Raw genomic sequence first — 21,024 nt, forward strand, 5'->3', positions numbered from 1 at the left:
GAGATGCACCAATGGCCCTTGACCTACGCTCTTACCAATGCCTTGAACATTCAAACAAAACAGCCCTCAAGTCCTGCGGTTTAATATAACGCTGTTACGTGTCGAGGCAGTATTTGACTCTGTCCTACCGTTGAGACACGGGGCGTATATGGAAACGAACACATGCTACGGATCGTCTCTAATCGGTCCCTACAGTTGGAAGGCTCCTTGAAGCGTGCACCCCCATCATTCATCTTTGCGCATCTGTGAAAGGTAGACTCTTGAGCAATGTTTGAGCCAGCTCTAAGGCAACTAGTGCTATTGGACAGAGACCTCTGGAAGATCCTAAGAGTCTCTTAACACCACTTCCAGCAGCAAGCTTAATTGTTCGCTGGAGGTCTCCCACCCAGGTACTGACCAGGCAAAGAATCACCACTACATTGAATGAGGAAGTTAATCCTGAAATCCAATTACATATCTCAAGGTAAGACAAATCCATAAGAACATGTCTTAGTATTACTTCGTTTACATTAGTATGGCACTGAGTTGGAGCTCCTCTTTAAGCTGTGGTTTAGTTTTGCATTCATGTGTTTCTAGAGCAGTTATTTATGGGGGTGGGTGGGTCTTTCACAGAGGCTCAGGACAAATCCCCCGCCCGAAAGTCTAATGTGTGCGTTCAGACAGTCACAGGTCAAGAGCCAGGCAGGAGGACAATGGACAGAAGAGCCAACGAACTAAAAATGAAAGAACAGGTATGAAAAAGCCACCATCTTTTTCTTTTTGACATTTTCCGACTTTCATGCAAGCCAGGACAAAGTTGCTCGTAGCTACTTGTGGATTCAAATACTCTATCGAGTGCTTTGATGAGTTTTTGCAATTTGATTGTCGTCCTGTCAGCCTGTTTCTGTTTTTTTTTTCAATCAAGGGTTGGAAAGTATGAGGGAAATGATGGAGCAATCAATAACCGCTCCGGAAAAATGGCAGAAAGAAATGGTCCGTCACTAAGGACATTTGTGAAGCAGAGGAGTGACATCACCACAAAGGCGACACATTCTGCTGATGGTTTTGGTGAATAATGATTGAGGCGCGTTAAGAGAAAGGCAGCTGTGTCAGCATGCGTAGGCTGCAAAGGATCAAGCAAAGGTTTACTCCATGCTGAAAAGAGAAGAAAAGAAGCACAACGTTTTGACTGTGGAGCCTTCTGCGCCATCTTCTTTAGCGGTGATGATGTTTACATTGGAAAAATGGAGACATGCGTCCCTGGGTGGGCTTGAACCCCCAACCTTTCGGTTAACAGCCAAACACGCTAACCGATTGCGCCACAGAGACTGACGGCCGCTTGTGCTCCCTACATTTGCAGGTTTCTGGTCAAAGAAAACAATCACTTGCGCTTCTTGCAGCCGGCAATCTTTTTCCACTGACAACCAAGAAATGGATTTCATCTTTCACAAGCTGTATGGATTTCTTCAAAAACAAGTTATTCCAGAAAGGAAATGAATTCTTGCATTAAACTGAACCAAGCTGTACATGTTTGTCTGAAATGAGACATTCGGCACAACAAGACACGGAGAGAGGCACCGCTGGTATTCAGACCCAGGATCGCCTGCTTACTAGGCAGGCACTTTAAGCCACTAGGGAACAGCGCCAGCGGAGCACCGCGCTTTTACAGACACTTGGACACATCTGCGTTCGGTGTGCACTTAACCTGCTCTCTGAGCCCGTTGCCTCCGTCCCATTTGATAGCAGAACTGATGCCAAGAGAAATGATGAGAAATGGCATTTATCGGGCACTTTTCATGTCCAACTGCTGCAGTTTTCAGTGGGCAATCTTTGTCAGATGGCTTGGAAAAACGCACTGTGTTTCGGCTCGGGAAACATCATGAGCAGTGACCTGCATGTTTTCTGTGTATAGCTGTCTTTTAACGCATACAGAATTCATTCGAAATCATTGATTTCTCCAATTAACAAGGGTCCCTTTTTGAACCTGCCAGAAGCATTCTTTCAATGTAACAGATTTACTCTGGGGAAAGGCAGCATGACATTGAGAGTAGCTCAAGCTTTCAGCACCCGTATCGGACTGCGTGTATGCAGACACCGCTCAGAATCCCCTGTAAGATTCTCCTTCAATTCCGTTTTGCAGTGCTTTAGCTCTTTCAAAAGGCTTCGCTTTGCTAGTCACAATCCAAGGCTCATGACAGCATTTAAAACCAATCGCCACTGCGTTGGCCGGGAACCGAACCCAGGTCAACTGCTTGGAAGGCAGCTATGCTCACCACTATACCACCAACGCACGCCCACAGGCGCCCTGCAGGACACCACCAGAGAATGCTCACGATTTCGGAAGCTGTCTCCGGGACGTGCTGATTCCACACATCCTGAATAAATCATGATATAGTTAGTTGCTGTAGCTAGACGTTTAAATGAGTTTCATGGCCAGATGGACTGTTTCCTCCAGCGGTATAGTATTGCAGTGAGACAGCACGATGCCTGCAAGACTATGTCACGCTAAACGCCACAGATTGTGTTTGTCCGTTCGTGTCAGTCGTCCTGCAGCCACGGGAAGTGGGACACAAACATGCTGCAATGCTTTCAAGACGTTAGGATTTGTTTGTGTAACATCCGAGAAGAGTACTTGTGGCTTGAATGTGAACTGTACGTGCCCGCCCCCTTTCCTCTGTAGTGCATGAGTTCCTCCCGGCACGCCCTTCGTCATTGTTCTGTCATCTTGTATTTAAAGGGTTGTATTTCTGCTGCTGAAAATAAGCAACGGTTTTCTCACAACGCCCTTTGTTCCCAACGGAGCCCTTGTCTGTCATGAAATTCTTCAAAACCTCAAGCTAGAAGAAGAAGAAGACGACAAATATGAAGCGTTACCGCAACGACCTCCCGGCACGCCCTTCGTCATTGTTCTGTCATCGTGTATTTAAAGGGTTGTATTTCTGCTGCTGAAAATAAGCAACGGTTTTCTCACAACGCCCTTTGTTCCCAACGGAGCCCTTGTCTGTCATGAAATTCTTCAAAACCTCAAGCTAGAAGAAGAAGAAGACGACAAATATGAAGCGTTACCGCAACGACATGCCATGAGACGATCGATAACGATTTCCATAGGATCCCCGCGGTTGCCTGGCAACCGTCAGCTTTGCGCAGTGGCAGTATCGTAGCCTGTGAGGTTTAGCCGAGGCGCGATTATTGCTAGTTGAAAACTTTTCCCAATACCCCGCTTCCGCCAGTTTGCAATACAATCGGCGAAAGCAATTTTTGACAGTCTCGTCAGAGACTGAGCAAGGTGTTTAAAGACAGATTTGGTCATGGTGACATCATGGTAGAAAGAAACGAGCTTGTTACGTCTCAACAGAAACGCTCTTTAGCTCTTTCAGCGTTATGCAGAGAACAGCGTCTGTCGAGATCACTTTTGAGTCAGCGCCAAACGCCGTGTGCTGTCAGTTTGATTTCATATTGCTCGTAGCGGCGCCCGGCTTTTGTCTGTCAAAAGTTAGGTTGCGCTTCTTCATGCTGCATCGTCGGCATGAGTGGAGCTTTTTAAACGTCTGTACTTACTGCGCCCCATAAGAAATGGTTTGTCCCCGTTCAAAAGATATTGTGCGATGTCCTGCAGCGTTCGCAAAGCAAACCTTTGACAGTTTGAAAAGAGGAATTTATTCTGCTTCCTGTGCGTGCAGTAGTTACAAAGTTGAACGTCTTTACACGATGTGCTGCAGTTTTCAGTGGGCGGGCTTTGTCAGATGGCTTTGAAAAACGCACTGAGACATCATGAGCAGTGTCCTGCATGTTTTCTGTGTATAGCTGTCTTTTAACGCATACAGAATTCATTCGAAATCATTGATTTCTCCAATTAACAAGGGTCCCTTTTTGAACCTGACAGAAGCATTCTTTCAATGTAACAGATTTACTCCGGGGAAAGGCAGCATGACATTGAGAGTAGCTCAAGCTTTCAGCACCCGTATCGGACTGCGTGTATGCAGACACCGCTCAGAATCCCCTGTAAGATTCTCCTTCAATTCCGTTTTGCAGTGCTTTAGCTCTTTCAAAAGGCTTCGCTTTGCTAGTCACAATCCAAGGCTCATGACAGCATTTAAAACCAATCGCAACTGCGTTGGCCGGGAATCGAACAGAGGTCAACTGCTTGGAAGGCAGCTATGCTCACCACTATACCACCAACGCACGCCCACAGGCGTTCTGCAGGACACCACCAGAGAATGCTCACGATTTCGGAAGCTGTCTCCGGGACGTGCCGATTCCACACATCCTGAATAAATCATGATATTGTTAGTTGCTGTAGCTAGACGTTCAAATGAGTTTCATGGCCAGATGGACTGTTTCCTCCAGCGGTATAGTATTGCAGTGAGACAGCACGATGCCTGCAAGACTATGTCACGCTAAACGCCACAGATTGTGTTTGTCCGTTCGTGTCAGTCGTCCTGCAGCCACGGGAAGTGGGACACAAACATGCTGAAATGCTTTCAAGACGTTAGGATTTGTTTGTGTAACATCCGAGAAGAGTACTTGTGGCTTGAATGTGAACTGTACGTGCCCGCCCCCTTTCCTCTGTAGTGCATGAGTTCCTCCCGGCACGCCCTTCGTCATTGTTCTGTCATCTTGTATTTAAAGGGTTGTATTTCTGCTGCTGAAAATAAGCAACGGTTTTCTCACAACGCCCTTTGTTCCCAACGGAGCCCTTGTCTGTCATGAAATTCTTCAAAACCTCAAGCTAGAAGAAGAAGAAGACGACAAATATGAAGCGTTACCGCAACGACATGCCATGAGACGATCGATAACGATTTCCATAGGATCCCCGCGGTTGCCTGGCAACCGTCAGCTTTGCGCAGTGGCAGTATCGTAGCCTGTGAGGTTTAGCCGAGGCGCGATTATTGCTAGTTGAAAACTTTTCCCAATACCCCGCTTCCGCCAGTTTGCAATACAATCGGCGAAAGCAATTTTTGACAGTCTCGTCAGAGACTGAGCAAGGTGTTTAAAGACAGATTTGGTCATGGTGACATCATGGTAGAAAGAAACGAGCTTGTTACGTGTCAACAGAAACGCTCTTTAGCTCTTTCAGCGTTATGCAGAGAACAGCGTCTGTCGAGATCACTTTTGAGTCAGCGCGAAACGCCGTGTGCTGTCAGTTTGATTTCATATTGCTCGTAGCGGCGCCCGGCTTTTGTCTGTCAAAAGTTAGGTTGCGCTTCTTCATGCTGCATCGTCGGCATGAGTGGAGCTTTTTAAACGTCTGTACTTACTGCGCCCCATAAGAAATGGTTTGTCCCCGTTCAAAAGATATTGTGCGATGTCCTGCAGCGTTCGCAAAGCAAACCTTTGACAGTTTGAAAAGAGGAATTTATTCTGCTTCCTGTGCGTGCAGTAGTTACAAAGATGAACGTCTTTACACGATGTGCTGCAGTTTTCAGTGGGCGGGCTTTGTCAGATGGCTTTGAAAAACGCACTGAGACATCATGAGCAGTGTCCTGCATGTTTTCTGTGTATAGCTGTCTTTTAACGCATACAGAATTCATTCGAAATCATTGATTTCTCCAATTAACAAGGGTCCCTTTTTGAACCTGACAGAAGCATTCTTTCAATGTAACAGATTTACTCCGGGGAAAGGCAGCATGACATTGAGAGTAGCTCAAGCTTTCAGCACCCGTATCGGACTGCGTGTATGCAGACACCGCTCAGAATCCCCTGTAAGATTCTCCTTCAATTCCGTTTTGCAGTGCTTTAGCTCTTTCAAAAGGCTTCGCTTTGCTAGTCACAATCCAAGGCTCATGACAGCATTTAAAACCAATCGCCACTGCGTTGGCCGGGAATCGAACCCAGGTCAACTGCTTGGAAGGCAGCTATGCTCACCACTATACCACCAACGCACGCCCACAGGCGCCCTGCAGGACACCACCAGAGAATGCTCACGATTTCGGAAGCTGTCTCCGGGACGTGCCGATTCCACACATCCTGAATAAATCATGATATTGTTAGTTGCTGTAGCTAGACGTTCAAATGAGTTTCATGGCCAGATGGACCGTTTCCTCCAGCGGTATAGTATTGCAGTGAGACAGCACGATGCCTGCAAGACTATGTCACGCTAAACGCCACAGATTGTGTTTGTCCGTTCGTGTCAGTCGTCCTGCAGCCACGGGAAGTGGGACACAAACATGCTGCAATGCTTTCAAGACGTTAGGATTTGTTTGTGTAACATCCGAGAAGAGTACTTGTGGCTTGAATGTGAACTGTACGTGCCCGCCCCCTTTCCTCTGTAGTGCATGAGTTCCTCCCGGCACGCCCTTCGTCATTGTTCTGTCATCTTGTATTTAAAGGGTTGTATTTCTGCTGCTGAAAATAAGCAACGGTTTTCTCACAACGCCCTTTGTTCCCAACGGAGCCCTTGTCTGTCATGAAATTCTTCAAAACCTCAAGCTAGAAGAAGAAGAAGACGACAAATATGAAGCGTTACCGCAACGACATGCCATGAGACGATCGATAACGATTTCCATAGGATCCCCGCGGTTGCCTGGCAACCGTCAGCTTTGCGCAGTGGCAGTATCGTAGCCTGTGAGGTTTAGCCGAGGCGCGATTATTGCTAGTTGAAAACTTTTCCCAATACCCCGCTTCCGCCGGTTTGCAATACAATCGGCGAAAGCAATTTTTGACAGTCTCGTCAGAGACTGAGCAAGGTGTTTAAAGACGGATTTGGTCATGGTGACATCATGGTAGAAAGAAACGAGCTTGTTACGTGTCAACAGAAACGCTCTTTAGCTCTTTCAGCGTTATGCAGAGAACAGCGTCTGTCGAGATCACTTTTGAGTCAGCGCGAAACGCCGTGTGCTGTCAGTTTGATTTCATATTGCTCGTAGCGGCGCCCGGCTTTTGTCAGTCAAAAGTTAGGTTGCGCTTCTTCATGCTGCATCGTCGGCATGAGTGGAGCTTTTTAAACGTCTGTACTTACTGCGCCCCATAAGAAATGGTTTGTCCCCGTTCAAAAGATATTGTGCGATGTCCTGCAGCGTTCGCAAAGCAAACCTTTGACAGTTTGAAAAGAGGAATTTATTCTGCTTCCTGTGCGTGCAGTAGTTACAAAGTTGAACGTCTTTACACGATGTGCTGCAGTTTTCAGTGGGCGGGCTTTGTCAGATGGCTTTGAAAAACCCACTGAGACATCATGAGCAGTGTCCTGCATGTTTTCTGTGTATAGCTGTCTTTTAACGCATACAGAATTCATTCGAAATCATTGATTTCTCCAATTAACAAGGGTCCCTTTTTGAACCTGCCAGAAGCATTCTTTCAATGTAACAGATTTACTCCGGGGAAAGGCAGCATGACGTTGAGAGTAGCTCAAGCTTTCAGCACCCGTATCGGACTGCGTGTATGCAAACACCGCTCAGAATCCCCTGTAAGATTCTCCTTCAATTCCGTTTTGCAGTGCTTTAGCTCTTTCAAAAGGCTTCGCTTTGCTAGTCACAATCCAAGGCTCATGACAGCATTTAAAACCAATCGCCACTGCGTTGGCCGGGAATCGAACCCAGGTCAACTGCTTGGAAGGCAGCTATGCTCACCACTATACCACCAACGCACGCCCACAGGCGCCCTGCAGGACACCACCAGAGAATGCTCACGATTTCGGAAGCTGTCTCCGGGATGTGCTGATTCCACACATCCTGAATAAATCATGATATTGTTAGTTGCTGTAGCTAGACGTTCAAATGAGTTTCATGGCCAGATGGACTGTTTCCTCCAGCGGTATAGTATTGCAGTGAGACAGCACGATGCCTGCAAGACTATGTCACGCTAAACGCCACAGATTGTGTTTGTCCGTTCGTGTCAGTCGTCCTGCAGCCACGGGAAGTGGGACACAAACATGCTGAAATGCTTTCAAGACGTTAGGATTTGTTTGTGTAACATCCGAGAAGAGTACTTGTGGCTTGAATGTGAACTGTACGTGCCCGCCCCCTTTCCTCTGTAGTGCATGAGTTCCTCCCGGCACGCCCTTCGTCATTGTTCTGTCATCTTGTATTTAAAGGGTTGTATTTCTGCTGCTGAAAATAAGCAACGGTTTTCTCACAACGCCCTTTGTTCCCAACGGAGCCCTTGTCTGTCATGAAATTCTTCAAAACCTCAAGCTAGAAGAAGAAGAAGACGACAAATATGAAGCGTTACCGCAACGACATGCCATGAGACGATCGATAACGATTTCCATAGGATCCCCGCGGTTGCCTGGCAACCGTCAGCTTTGCGCAGTGGCAGTATCGTAGCCTGTGAGGGTTAGCCGAGGCGTGATTATTGCTAGTTGAAAACTTTTCCCAATACCCCGCTTCCGCCGGTTTGCAATACAATCGGCGAAAGCAATTTTTGACAGTCTCGTCAGAGACTGAGCAAGGTGTTTAAAGACAGATTTGGTCACGGTGATATCATGGTAGAAAGAAACGAACTTGTTACGTGTCAACAGAAACGCTCTTTCAGCTTTATGCAGAGAACAGCGTCTGTCGAGATTACTTTTGTGTCAGCGCGAAACGCCGTGTGCTTGTCAGTATGATTTCATATTGCTCGTAGCGGCGCCTGGCTTTTGTCTGTCAAACGTTAGGTTGCGCTTCTTCATGCTGCATCGTCGGCATGAGTGGAGCATTTTAAACGTCTGTACTTACTGCGCCCCATAAGAAATCGTTTGTCCCCATTCAAAAGAGATTGTGCGATGTCCTGCAGCGTTCGCAAAGCAAACCTTTGACAGTTTGAAAAGAGGAATTTATTCTGCTTCCTGTGCGTGCAGTAGTTACAAAGTTAAACGTCTTTACACGATCTGCTGCAGTTTTCAGTGGGTGGGCTTTGTCAAATGGCTTGGAAAAACGCACTGTGTTTCTGCTCGGGAAACATCATGAGCAGTGTCCTGCATGTTTTCTGTGTATAGCTGTCTTTTAACGCATACAGAATTCATTCGAAATCATTGATTTCTCCAATTAACAAGGGTCTCTTTTTGAACCTGCCAGAAGCATTCTTACAATGTAACAGATTTACTCCGGGGAAGGGCAGCATGACATTGAGAGTAGCTCAAGCTTTCAGCACCTTTATCTGACTGCATGTATGCAGACTCTGCTCAGAATCCCCTGTAAGATTCTCCTTCAATTCCGTTTTGCAGTGCTTTAGCTCTTTCAAAAGGCTTCGCTTTGCTAGTCACAATCCAAGGCTCATGACAGCATTTGAAAACATTCGTAACTGCGTTGGCCGGGAATCGAACCTGGGTTAACTGCTTTGAAGGCAGCTATGCGCAACACTGGCTCGCTCCAGAATAAATCTCACGTCGAGGGCATATTTTTTTTCCATTTTACCGTGAGTCGGGCTCAGCTGCACAGAGGAGAGAGCAGAGCAATGAGGTCACGGGGACAGGGGAGTCACACGCTGGCGGTTTGAATACGCGGAAGATCACTGAGGGATCCACAGTATATGGACCCTCCGTGCGCCATCAGTCCGCACTCCGGACTCTGAATCCTGCCATCCGAGTTAAGATCTCGGCGGAACCTGAGGCGCAGTTCCTTCTTAAAACGTAATCTGGTGAGCATTTCTAGAATCGTACTTGTATAGATGCAGCCTTTAATGTGTTGCTAGGTTAAAATTGATGACTTCTTGTATTTCAGTAGGCAACTGCCCTCTTGATTTCGGATTTAATTTCTTTATTACAGGGGCGCTTTTATGAAGACAGAGTCATGTTCAGGTACTTTGCTTGATGGAGGAAGCTCATTTCGGACTCTGTGATCTGCTCACCTGGAAAGGTCTGCTATACTATTACAAGAGAGAAGTAGAGTCTGGAAGAAGGGACAATTTTATGATGCTTTGGAAGATAATGTTTTTTTTTTCTTATACTGAAAATGAAAGGTAGTTGTTTCTATATGGACTCAGTCTTTGGAATTTGTATATATATATTTCAGTGATCCCTCAGCCATTCCTTCTGTATTGTAATTCAATTTCTCTTTTAAAATTCCTTCCCCACTTCTAGGACCTGCAGTTGCTGAACTCCACAATGGCTTCTATTGGAAAGTCTGTGACTGAGACCAAGTGTTCACTTTTTTATGAAACCATTATTTATTTAGGAGCAATGAGCAATTCTTATATAAATGCAATAAAATCATTATGCTCAAACTATGAGAGAGAAAATTAAGGATAATTTAAGAAATCAGTCTTAGCTTGTTTCTATACACAGATGGTATTATTTATTTTCAAAGGAAACCCGCGAGGATTCCCCTGGTGTGCAAGATGTGCCTGAATACTCTTGATCAGCTTCCTGCTCACTTGAAGAGGGCGTGTATGAAGCACGCCACGGCAGAAAACATCAGGATGGCCTCTCAACAGGCGAGGGAGGACATGATGAATCACCTGAAGAACGGGGTCATCGTGGATTACCACAGAATAGAGATCGTGTCTGGTGAGGCAAACAGGATAGTGGTTGTAAGACTGCTAGAGTCCTTGGGCCTTTTTGTACATGGGAAGCCTGAAGACACATTGGCAAGGTGAGATATTTTTAATCTGTAAGGCTTCTGTAGTTTCTTTTTGAAATCATTGTTACAACATATTATGTAAAAGCATGTTGAAAAGAATCTACCTGCATTCCAGCGGCCCTGAGCAAGAGGCCGCAGTCCAGGAGGAAGAGATGCCAGAGGCTGCTCTAGAAACTGAAACAGAAGCGGATAAGGAAGGGGAAGATGTGAGCTCTGAAGAACTCTATCAGCAGTAAGACTTTTTATTTTTCAGATGTATCTATTTTTTACTAAAATTCTAATTTGTCTTATAGGTCTAAAATGTTTAAACCGGTGTTTTATATCCTTACAGGCCCTGAGTAGTTAAAAAGTATCAGCAGGCCGGAAGAGAGTGGCCCAAGCTGGACTCTATAGAAAGCACTCCCTGGATGCTCCTCTCCTGATTGGATTCAAACAGTACCTTACCAAGGATCTGGGAGTGGCAAATTATTCTCAGGAGGTATTTATTTTTTAAAGGCATTTAAAATTAAGCAATGGTATCTTCATTGTAAATGTTTTTATTTCTTAGCTTAAAATTCACCCATGTGAAATGATGTCAGCCATAAACATCATGACTCTATATTTCCTACCTGAATCTATTCTACTTAAATTATTACATTATACACAATTTGAGTTCATTTTAAAAAGTAAAAGGTAATGAAAGGAATGCATTTTCATAAGAAAGATAATACCGATATGCATGTGATAATCTTCCTTATATCATGTAGTGCATCATTTGGACACTTTGTGGGCTTCAAATACAAAGAAAATCATGTTCTATGGTACAAGATAAATACAAAACTTAAGCTTTTATTTTAATTAGATTTGTTTATAAAGCATAAGCAATCATTTATTACATCGCTTCTTGAATTAAATCTTTTGACAAGAGGTAAGACTTCTGTTACATTTAAACCCATGTTTAGCTGTGTTTTTTAGATTTAACTGAACCAATTTCTGTGTGTGCTAATGTCCTTGAATTCTGACAACATCACACTAAATTACATGATATAAAACAGCTAATGTTTCTAGAGATAAAGTTTCTGAGATGCTTCTAATTACTTTTTATTACCAGGGACAGTTTAATTCACCTTGTACAGTACTGTAAGACCAAGATGCTTTTTTTAAAAGTTATTTAACATTTTATAGAACTTTGTCTACTATGGCAACATGATGTGCTTGGTGAAACTTGGAAAAATACTGCTTGGCCACTTATCTTAAGATAAAGATAGGATAAAGGTTTATCTTTTGCACCTACCTGACCCCCAGGGAAGGCCAATGCTTTCTAAGTTGATGGTTCCCTACAGTAGACTGTACTTTAATTTCAAAGGTAATGTATATTGACCCAAATCAGTTTTGGAATCCAATCTACTGACGAGATGGAGCACATCCTTTTTTCAGGATTTTAGCATCATACGTTTGGTATATTTAGTCCCTAATGCTGAAAGAAATGATCATAGAACATTTGGACACTTTGTGGGCTTGAAATACAAAGCAAATCATGTCCTATGGTACAAGATAAATACAAAACTTAAGCTTTTATTTTAATTAGATTTGTTTATAAAGCATAAGCAATCATTTATTACATTAATATATGTAAAAATAACATTTTAGCATCATACGTTTAGTATATTTAGTCCCTAATGCTGAAAGAAATGATCATAGAACATGACATCTAACCTTACCTGCGGTGTTTTTAATCCCTATTGCTCAATGCACGGTGAAAGCATTCCATACATGTGTCTGACAATGAGGAATAGGCCCCTGAGACAGTCATTTGCCTGTTTCACAAATGATCGTATTTTACTAGAGATTCTGTTTGGGATTCAGATGTGCATTCGGACAGCAATCCCTTTCAAGAAATGATACGTTCTGGATGAGGTCAAAGGTGCTGGAACACTGTATCTAGGATGTGTTTGCAGTGATTGTGTCTCCTGCTTCAACGCAGTGATATATAGATGTGCTCCTGTAATTTATTGGTACATGCCCAGGGCAGTAAGCAGTCTGAGGATTTATTTCCAGATGGCATAGAGCAGTGAAGCAGTGAAGTAGTGCAAAACACTGGATCATTATATTATTAGAATCTATTCTACTTAAATTATTACATTATACTCAATTTGAGTTCATTTTAAAAAGTAAAAGGTAATGAAAGGAATGCATTTTCATAAGAAAGATAATACCGATATGCATGTGATAATCTTCCTTATATCATGTAGTGCGTCATTTGGACACTTTGTGGGCTTGAAATACAAAGAAAATCATGTTCTATGGTACAAGATAAATACAAAACTTAAGCTTTTATTTTAATTAGATTTGTTTCTAAAGCATAAGCAATCATTTATTACATTAATATATGTGAAAATAACATTTTAGCATCATATGTTTAGTATATTTAGTCCCTAATGCCGAAAGAAATGATCATTTGTTTAACATGCACGGGTCTGTCTCAAAGGATGCAGTACTCCTGAAGGGTCTCAAACCCTACATTTCGGATGCCTAGCTGTATCCCTCACATGTGGCACCTCAGAATGACTTCTAACCTTACCTGTGGTGTATTCAGTCCCTATTGCTCAATGCACGGTGTACATACTGCATACATGTGTCTTGAGAATGAGGAATGGGCCCCTGAGACAGTCATTTGCCTGTTTCACAAACAGGGACCTGGACCTAGACCTGGCCCGTACAGGGCTCAAACCCGCGACCTTGGCGTTATTAGCACCACGCTCTAACCAACTGAGCTAACCAGCCTCACGACAGTGCTCCTCTCTGTGCTGCAAAAAATCAAACTCAGGGAATTTCTTTTGTCCTCCTTTGAATAGAAAGCCGTGTAATCAGTGTACGGGCTTTCTCGTGCAGTTTCATGGTTCTTGTAACCCAAATCCTACACTGGCCTGAAGTGCCCCCCCATTTCACAGCATTTTTCAGCTGATTTAAAATGTACCTAAAGGAGAAGCATTATTGAAGACCATCAATTACCAAGAGCTTTTGTCAAAGGTTTTGGTGGTCATTTTGAATGACCACAGAGCGCTGTGACCTCGGTTTTACATCTCATCCAAAAGACAGCGCCCTTTTACAACACAGCATCTCCGTCACTATACTGGGGCATTGGGACCCGCACAGACCTCAGGGTGAGCGCCCCCCCGCCGGCACCATTAACACCGCTTCCAGCTGGAAGCTTTGTTTTTCCCTGTAGCTCATCCAGGTACTGACCTGGCTCACACCTGCTTAGCTTCAGTGGGTTTTCAGTTGCGAGTTGCAAGGGGATGCAAGTGATGGAGCCGCTCGCTGCAAAAGCCACTGCATTGGCCGGGAATCGAACCCGAGCCTCCCGCGTGGCAGGCGAGAATTCTACCACTGAACCACCAATGCTCAGTGCCTGGGCCTTCAAAAAAGACGCTTTTTTGGTGCTCTGTGCAAAACGCGTCGACATCTGCTTCCAGCTGCAAAATGCCATTTGCGGACGCTGAAGAACTTATTTCTAAGGCAGCGGGTACAAGCGATTGGGCGTTTTAAAACCACCAGGAACAGCAAAGAGGCGCGCTTCTTTGCTTGAGCCGAAACACACCGACTGAAAGTGGACAACGTAGTCGGCAGGATTGGAACCTGTGCGGGGAGACCCCAATGGATTTCTAGTCCATTGCCTTAACCACTCAGCCACGACTACAGCAAGCCCCACTGCCGCTGCGTTCTTGCTACAATCTTACCTGGATCGCGAGGCGCCGGCGGAAGCCTATTTCAAAGTCGTTCTCCGTTTCAAAAAAACATTTCCAAAATACAAGCCTTGCAGACAGACACGCCTCAGAGGACTTAAGGGTGGCTTCATGTCGGAATGATAAAGTCTCCCCGTCCGGACATGAAAATGCCACTTTGTTACACACAAAAAAAGAATCAACAACAGAGAAATGCCCACAAGCATTTGAAAAGCCGCACCACGTCGCACTTGAAATAGCTCTTACATTAGTGGTAGACACAGGAATCGCCTTTTTATTTACGCTCTTACCAACGCGATGGAAAGCAAAACAAAGCAAAGCAGAGCAAAACAAAACGAACAAACGAAAACCCTCACGTCCTGCACTTGCATATAACCCCGTTACGTGCCCAAGCGGTATTGTACGTCATCCTAGCACTGCACCCCGGGTCGTACGGTATATGGGAACGAGCACACGCCACGAATCGTCTCGAATCACTCCCTACAGCTGTAAGGCGCCTTGAAGCGTGCACCCCCAACATTCTTCTTTGCGCATCTGTGAAAGGTAAACTCTTGAGCAAACTCTGAACCAGCTCTAAGGAAACTAATCCGATTAGACGTTACTTTGACTCATCTTCTTACGCTCAGTGCCGGATTGCTCAAACTCCAGCTAGGGTTAGGGTTAGCATTCCCACGCTACTTAGACACTTTGTTTACGCTCAGTGCTGGATTTTGGGAACTTCAGGACGAGTGGGAATTTTCTCCTATCTGTCCATTCTGTTTTGTTTTGGAGACTCTTGGCTGCCTATGTTGTTCAGTGCACCGTGAAGGAAACATTTTCCAAAACTGTGTCAGCTCAAAAGTTGTAAGAAAACCTCTCCAGGTGCTTTAACTCTCTTCATTTTTGTCATTTAATGTGACACTCGATGTATAACTGGAGCCTCACATATGCAAATGGTGAGGCTCCAGTTCGACACCCAGTTCCACACCACTTTACAGTATATGACAAAAGCATGGCAGACTGTGCCGGACCAGCTGGTAACTTCCGCTTATTTTGACCATATTAAACATTGGAAATCTTCCCACTTGCATTTGTGACACTTGATTTTGGCTCCACCTAAGACACTCTTAAATCTTCAAACACTTTTCTCTTCTCCCGCAACACACTTGTCTGTCGGCACTATGTGGCAGCGTTGCATGACAACCCATCTCACCACGGAAAGAAACCTAACAGCTTTGGTAAGAGAGTAGAATTACCTGAAGAACTGCTTTCCATGGAAGCAGGACCAAGCGATGTAGCATTTTTATAGTACCAGGAAAGGAGAAGCGGCACTTCGCCTTTGCCGCACAGGCACAAGGTGACGTGCGGCAGACGCCGTAGTCGGCAGGATTCGAACCTGAGCGGGGAGTCCCCAATGGATTTCAAATCCATCGCCTTAACTACTCGGCCACGACTACAGCGAGCTCGCCGCCGCCGCATTCCTCCTATAATCTAACACGGAGTGCGAGGTGGCTGCGGAAACCTTTTTAAAGTCGCTCTCTGTTAAAAAAAAAACCTTTCACAAGATACATGCCGGCAGACAGACACGCCTCAGAGGGTTTAAGGCTGGCTTCACGTTCAAATGATAAAGTCTCCCCGTCCGGATGTCAAAATGCAACTTTGGCAGACAGAAAAAACATCAACAAACCACAAATGTGGACAAGGATTTTACAAGCTGCACCACACTGCACTTTCAAAAGCATTTACATTCGTGTTAGACGCAGGAATTGTCTTTGTTTTGCGCGCTTACGAACGCCATAGAAAACGAAACAAAACAAAAGCCCTCAGCTCCTGTACTTGATTATAACGCCGTTACGTGTCGAAGCAGGAATTTACGTCATCTTACCACTGCAACATGGGGAATAGAGGGAAATGAACACACGCTACGAATCGTCTCAATCACTCCCTAGAGTCGTAAGGCACATTGAAGGGTGCACCCCCATCATTAATCGTTGGGCCTCTGTAAAAGGAAAGCTGTTGAGCAGTCTTTGAAACAGCTCGGATGAAACACTTGATTGCTTCCATGTGCATCTGGAGCCCACTTCTTATTTTCACTTCACGCCGCCCAAAGCATTTCTAAAACAGGAGATTCGCGTTTGGGAATGCGCCCTGCCCTACAAATAAAACAGGTCTACGGGTCTGAAACCTGCTCCACGGAAAACAGTTCTGTTGCGCTTTTGATCAAAGGGAGATTCTCTGTTCTTACTTTTTGATTACATAACACCCAAAGGGGCTTCTTTGGAGCTGGATTCCAACCAGCATCCTAAAGTTTCTTGGCGGTATCCTTTACAGTCCTCTGTTCGGTCGACAAGGAACAGAAGGGGGCAGCTTTCCTCACACATACAGTGCAATGTACTGTAGTGTTCCCCTTCATTGAATTCGCAGTTCTGCATCAGACCTCTAACTCGTTTCCTTAGCTTGGATTTAAGCCACGAAGCAGGCTTCTACTGTATAAACGTCTAGAGGAATCACAAACTATTTGAGAGGCCATCATCCCAGGGGGAACTGACAAAGTCTATCCCTAAACACCTAGCGCAGTCTCTCGAGAGACTGTCAAAAATCGCTTTCTCCGTTTGTGCTGCAAGTAAGTGAAAACGCGGTCTCAACCCAGAGCCACTTGGCAGCAGTGGCACGTAAATACTGTTACTGCCACTGCTCGATACCGACGTTAGCCTACTATACCATGTTCAGCCACCGCTAGAAAATGTAAGGCTCTAGTACTGGAGCAAACAAAAGGAGGGCCAACGTCGAACGGGCACACATGTCAGACATGGAAACCGACAAGAGTGGGATTTGAACTCATACATGCAGAGCACAATGGATTAACAAGCCATCGCCTTAACCACTCAGCCACCTCGTGAACAGAACTGGGCTGTCCAGAAATGGGTTGGCGCGCTCCAGATGATCTTTTTCTTTTTTTTCCCTCGTACTCGAGGGTCCTTTTCCTGTTCCACATGCGATTTCAACATTTTCCTTGGGAGATGTCAAGCCAGCAAGCCACTGCTGTGGTTCAGTGGCCAGTGTGGAGTTCAGTGGCCCTGTTGTACACAGAAAGCACATTGAGCTCCTTGGACATGAAAAGTTCCAGATAAAAGCCATTTGTCATCCTTTCTCTTGGTGTCGATGTTGCTATTGTATGTAAAGGTGGCAACTTGCTCAGCGAGCAGGCGGAGCACACACCGAATGCAGATGTGTCTGAGTGGCGTGTCCAAGTGGCTGCAAAAGGACAATACTCCCGGGGTGCCGTGGCTTAGTTGGTTAAAGCGCTTGTCTCTTAAACAGGAGATCCTGGGTCCGAATCCCAGTGGTGCATTCTTTGTTCTGTCTTCTCGAACAGAACTGGTCCTTACAGACAACCGCCTACGTCTAGACTTAATTAAATGCAAGTATTCATTTCCTGTCTTGAATGACTTGTTTTTCTTAAAATGGATGCAACTTGCAAAACATGAAATACAAACCTCGCTAATCAGCGCTCGCGGCTGGCAAAAAAAAAAGAAGTCAGCAATGTTTTTTTCTTTAACCTTAAGCCTGCTAATGGAGAAGAAACTAGTCGCCACATCACATACATCCGTTTCAACGATAAGAAGGTAACAACTATCCTCACTCCAGAGTAAATCTCACGTTGAGGGCATATTTTTTTCCACTTTACCATGAGTCGGGCTCAGCTGCAGAGAGGCGAGAGCAGAGCAATGAGGTCAGGGGGACAGGGGAGTCACACGCTGGCAGTTTGAACACGCGGAAGATCACTGAGGGATCCACAGTATGTGGACCCTCCGTGCGCCATCATTCCACACTCCAGACTCTGAATCCTGCCATCCGAGTTAAGATCTCGGCGGAACCTGAGGCGCAGTTCTTTCTTAAAACGTAATCTGGTGAGCATTTCTAGAATCGTACTTGTATAGATGCAGCCTTTAATGTGTTGCTAGGTTAAAATTTATGACTTCTTGAACTTCAGTAGGCAACTGCCCTCTTGATTTCGGATTTAATTTCTTTATTACAGGGGCGCTTTCATGATGACAGAGTCATGTTCAGGTACTTTGCTTGATGGAGGAAGCTCATTTCGGACTCTGTGATCTGATCACCTGGAAAGGTCTGCTGTACTACTACAAGAGAGAAGTAGAGTCTGGAGGAAGGGACAATTTTATGATGCTTTGGAAGGTAATGTTTTTTTTTTCTTTGAAATCGAAATGAATCAGAATATCAGTGCAAAAGACAAACTCTTGGTTTGGTTTAAAGAGATATGGTTTTAAAACAGACAAAATGTAGAAAACAGGTGTTTCTCACTTTTGGAAAAGAATGGACCGGGGATAATATTTTACTAGTTGCAGTGCTAAGCTCACTGGGTTACAGTCCTGCAGTGTCACACCAGGGCCAGTGGTGCAATGGATAATGTGTCTGACGATGGATTAGGAGTTTGGAGGTTCGACTCCTGCCTGGCGCTGGTTGTTTTTAAACGCATCAGGCTACTCCCTTAGTAGCCTGTGCTACTTACTGCATTGTAATCGTACCCAGTAAGAGATTTCCTTCATGTAAATGAACTGCACCTGACAGCTTTAGAAAAACACCTGGGCTCAGTACGGTGCTGAGAGCTCAAGTTGTGTATAATGTAATAATTTAGGTAGAATAGATTCTAATAATATAATGATCCAGTGTGCTGCACTACTTCACTGTTTCACTGCTCTATGCCTTCTGGAAATAAATCCTCAGACTACTTACTGCCCTGGGCATGTACCAATAAATTACAGGAGCACATCTATATATCACTGCGTTGAAGCAGGAGACACAATCACTGCAAACACATCCTAAATACAGTGTTCCAGCACCTTTGACCTCATCCAGAACGTATCATTTCTTGAAAGGAATTGCTGTCCGAATGCACATCTGAATCCCAAACAGAATCTCTAGTAAAATCCGATCATTTGTGAAACAGGTAAATGTCTCAGGGGCCCATTCCTCATTCTCAAGACACATGTATGCAGTACGTACACCATGCATTGAGCAATAGGGATTAAAGACACCACAGGTAAGGTTAGAAGACATTCTGACTATATTCTAAAATATTGGACTCATATTCTTATGATGGCAGACATGAGTCTGTGTTTAAAACCGGGGTTAATGGACATTATATGACTGTCAATTCTGTTTTGTTTTGGAGACTCTTGGCTGCCTATGTGGTACAGTGCAGCGTGAAGAAAACATTTTCCAAAACTGTGTCAGCTCAAAAGTTGTAAGAAAACCTTTCCAGCTGCTTTAACTCTCTTCATTTTTGTCATTTAATTGTCTGTCGGCACTATGTGGCAGCGTTGCATGACAACCCATCTCACCACGGAAAGGAACCTAACAGCTTTTGTAAGAGAGGAGAAAACGACCTGGCCTGTATGGAGATCGAACCCACGACCTTGGCGGTATTAGCACCACGCTCTAACCAACTGAGCTAACCAGCCTCACGACAGCAATCCTCTCTGTGCTGCAAAAAATCGAACTCAGGGAATTTCTTTTGCCCTCCTTTGAATAGAAAGCCGTGTAATTCAGTGTACGGGCTTTCTCGTGCAGTTTCATGGTTCTTGTAACCCAAATCCTACACTGGCGTGAAGTGACCCCCCATTTCACAGCATTTTTCAGCTGATTTAAAATGTACCTAAAGGAGAAGCATTATTGAAGACCATCAATTACCAAGAGCTTTTGTCAAAGGTTTTGGTGGTCATTTTTAATGACCACAGAGCGCTGTGACCTCGTTTTTACATCTCATCCAAGAGACAGCGCCCTTTTACAACACAGCGTCTCCGTCACTATGCTGGGGCATTGGGACCCGCACAGACCTCAGGTTGAGCGCCCCCCCACCGGCACCATTAACACCGCTTCCAGCTGGAAACTTTGTTTTTCCCTGTAGCTCACCCTCATCCGGGTACTGACCTGGCTAACAAATGCTTTGCTTCAGTGGGTTTTCAGTTGCGAGTTGCAAGGGGATGCAAGTGATGGAGCCGCTCGCTGCAAAAGCCACTGCTTTGGCTGGGAATCGAACCAGAGCCTCCCACGTGGGAAGTGAGAATTCTACCACTGAACCACCAATGCTCAGTACCCAGGCCTTCAAAAAAGACGCTTTTTTGGTGCTCTGTTAAAAAAGCGTCGACATTACCTCTTTCAAAAGGCTTCACTTTCCTAGTCACATTCCAAGGCTCATTGAACCCGGGCTGTTTCCTCCAGCGGTATAGTATTGCAGTTAGACAGCACGATGCCTGCAAGACTATGTCACGCTCTGACGAGACTGTCAAAAATTGCTTTCGCCGATTGTATTGCAAACCGGCGGAAGCGGGGTATTGGGAAAAGTTTTCAACTAGCAATAATCGCGCCTCGGCTAAACCTCACAGGCTACGATACTGCCAATGCGCAAATCTGACGGTTGCCAGGCAACCGCGGGGATCCTATGGAAATCGTTATCAATCGTCTCATGGCATGTCGTTGCTGTAACGCTTCATATTTGTCGTCTTCTTCTTCTAGCTTGAGGTTTTGAAGAATTTCATGACAGACAAGGGCTCCGTCGGGAACAAAGGGCGTTGTGAGAAAACCGTTGCTTATTTTCAGCAGCAGAAATACAACCCTTTAAATACAAGATGACAGAACAATGACGAAGGGCATGCCGGGAGGAACTCATGCACTACAGAGGAAAGGGGGCGGGCACGTACAGTTCACATTCAAGCCACAAGTACTCTTCTCGGATGTTGCACAAACAAATCCTAACGTCCTGAAAGCATTGCAGCATGTTTGTGTCCCACTTCCCGTGGCTGCAGGACGACTGACACGAACGGACA

General features: G+C 45.0%; 10 non-coding genes across 10 annotated transcripts; 4 read left to right on the plus strand and 6 right to left on the minus strand.

The window, feature by feature from the left end:
* Positions 1-2,197: 2,197 nt before the first annotated feature.
* Positions 2,198-2,269, minus strand: trnag-ucc (transfer RNA glycine (anticodon UCC)). Its single transcript has one exon. It is a non-coding gene; the product is annotated as a tRNA-Gly (tRNA).
* An 845-nt stretch (positions 2,270-3,114) lies between these two features.
* Positions 3,115-3,256, plus strand: LOC138228205 (U4 spliceosomal RNA). Its single transcript, XR_011185291.1, has one exon. It is a non-coding gene; the product is annotated as a U4 spliceosomal RNA (small nuclear RNA).
* A 1,558-nt stretch (positions 3,257-4,814) lies between these two features.
* LOC138228206 (U4 spliceosomal RNA) lies at positions 4,815-4,956 on the plus strand. The gene has a single exon (XR_011185292.1). It is a non-coding gene; the product is annotated as a U4 spliceosomal RNA (small nuclear RNA).
* Positions 4,957-5,789: 833 nt separating this feature from the next.
* trnag-ucc (transfer RNA glycine (anticodon UCC)) lies at positions 5,790-5,861 on the minus strand. Its single transcript has one exon. It is a non-coding gene; the product is annotated as a tRNA-Gly (tRNA).
* Positions 5,862-6,514: 653 nt separating this feature from the next.
* On the plus strand, positions 6,515-6,656 carry LOC138228181 (U4 spliceosomal RNA). Its single transcript, XR_011185267.1, has one exon. It is a non-coding gene; the product is annotated as a U4 spliceosomal RNA (small nuclear RNA).
* Positions 6,657-7,489: 833 nt separating this feature from the next.
* Positions 7,490-7,561, minus strand: trnag-ucc (transfer RNA glycine (anticodon UCC)). Its single transcript has one exon. It is a non-coding gene; the product is annotated as a tRNA-Gly (tRNA).
* A 653-nt stretch (positions 7,562-8,214) lies between these two features.
* LOC138228215 (U4 spliceosomal RNA) lies at positions 8,215-8,356 on the plus strand. The gene has a single exon (XR_011185301.1). It is a non-coding gene; the product is annotated as a U4 spliceosomal RNA (small nuclear RNA).
* Positions 8,357-13,785: 5,429 nt separating this feature from the next.
* trnag-gcc (transfer RNA glycine (anticodon GCC)) lies at positions 13,786-13,856 on the minus strand. The gene has a single exon. It is a non-coding gene; the product is annotated as a tRNA-Gly (tRNA).
* Positions 13,857-15,551: 1,695 nt separating this feature from the next.
* trnas-uga (transfer RNA serine (anticodon UGA)) lies at positions 15,552-15,633 on the minus strand. The gene has a single exon. It is a non-coding gene; the product is annotated as a tRNA-Ser (tRNA).
* Positions 15,634-20,468: 4,835 nt separating this feature from the next.
* On the minus strand, positions 20,469-20,610 carry LOC138228251 (U4 spliceosomal RNA). The gene has a single exon (XR_011185337.1). It is a non-coding gene; the product is annotated as a U4 spliceosomal RNA (small nuclear RNA).
* Positions 20,611-21,024: the final 414 nt, after the last annotated feature.

This window comes from Lepisosteus oculatus, unplaced genomic scaffold (genome assembly GCF_040954835.1).
Source record: "Lepisosteus oculatus isolate fLepOcu1 unplaced genomic scaffold, fLepOcu1.hap2 HAP2_SCAFFOLD_40, whole genome shotgun sequence".
Taxonomy (NCBI): domain Eukaryota; kingdom Metazoa; phylum Chordata; class Actinopteri; order Semionotiformes; family Lepisosteidae; genus Lepisosteus; species Lepisosteus oculatus.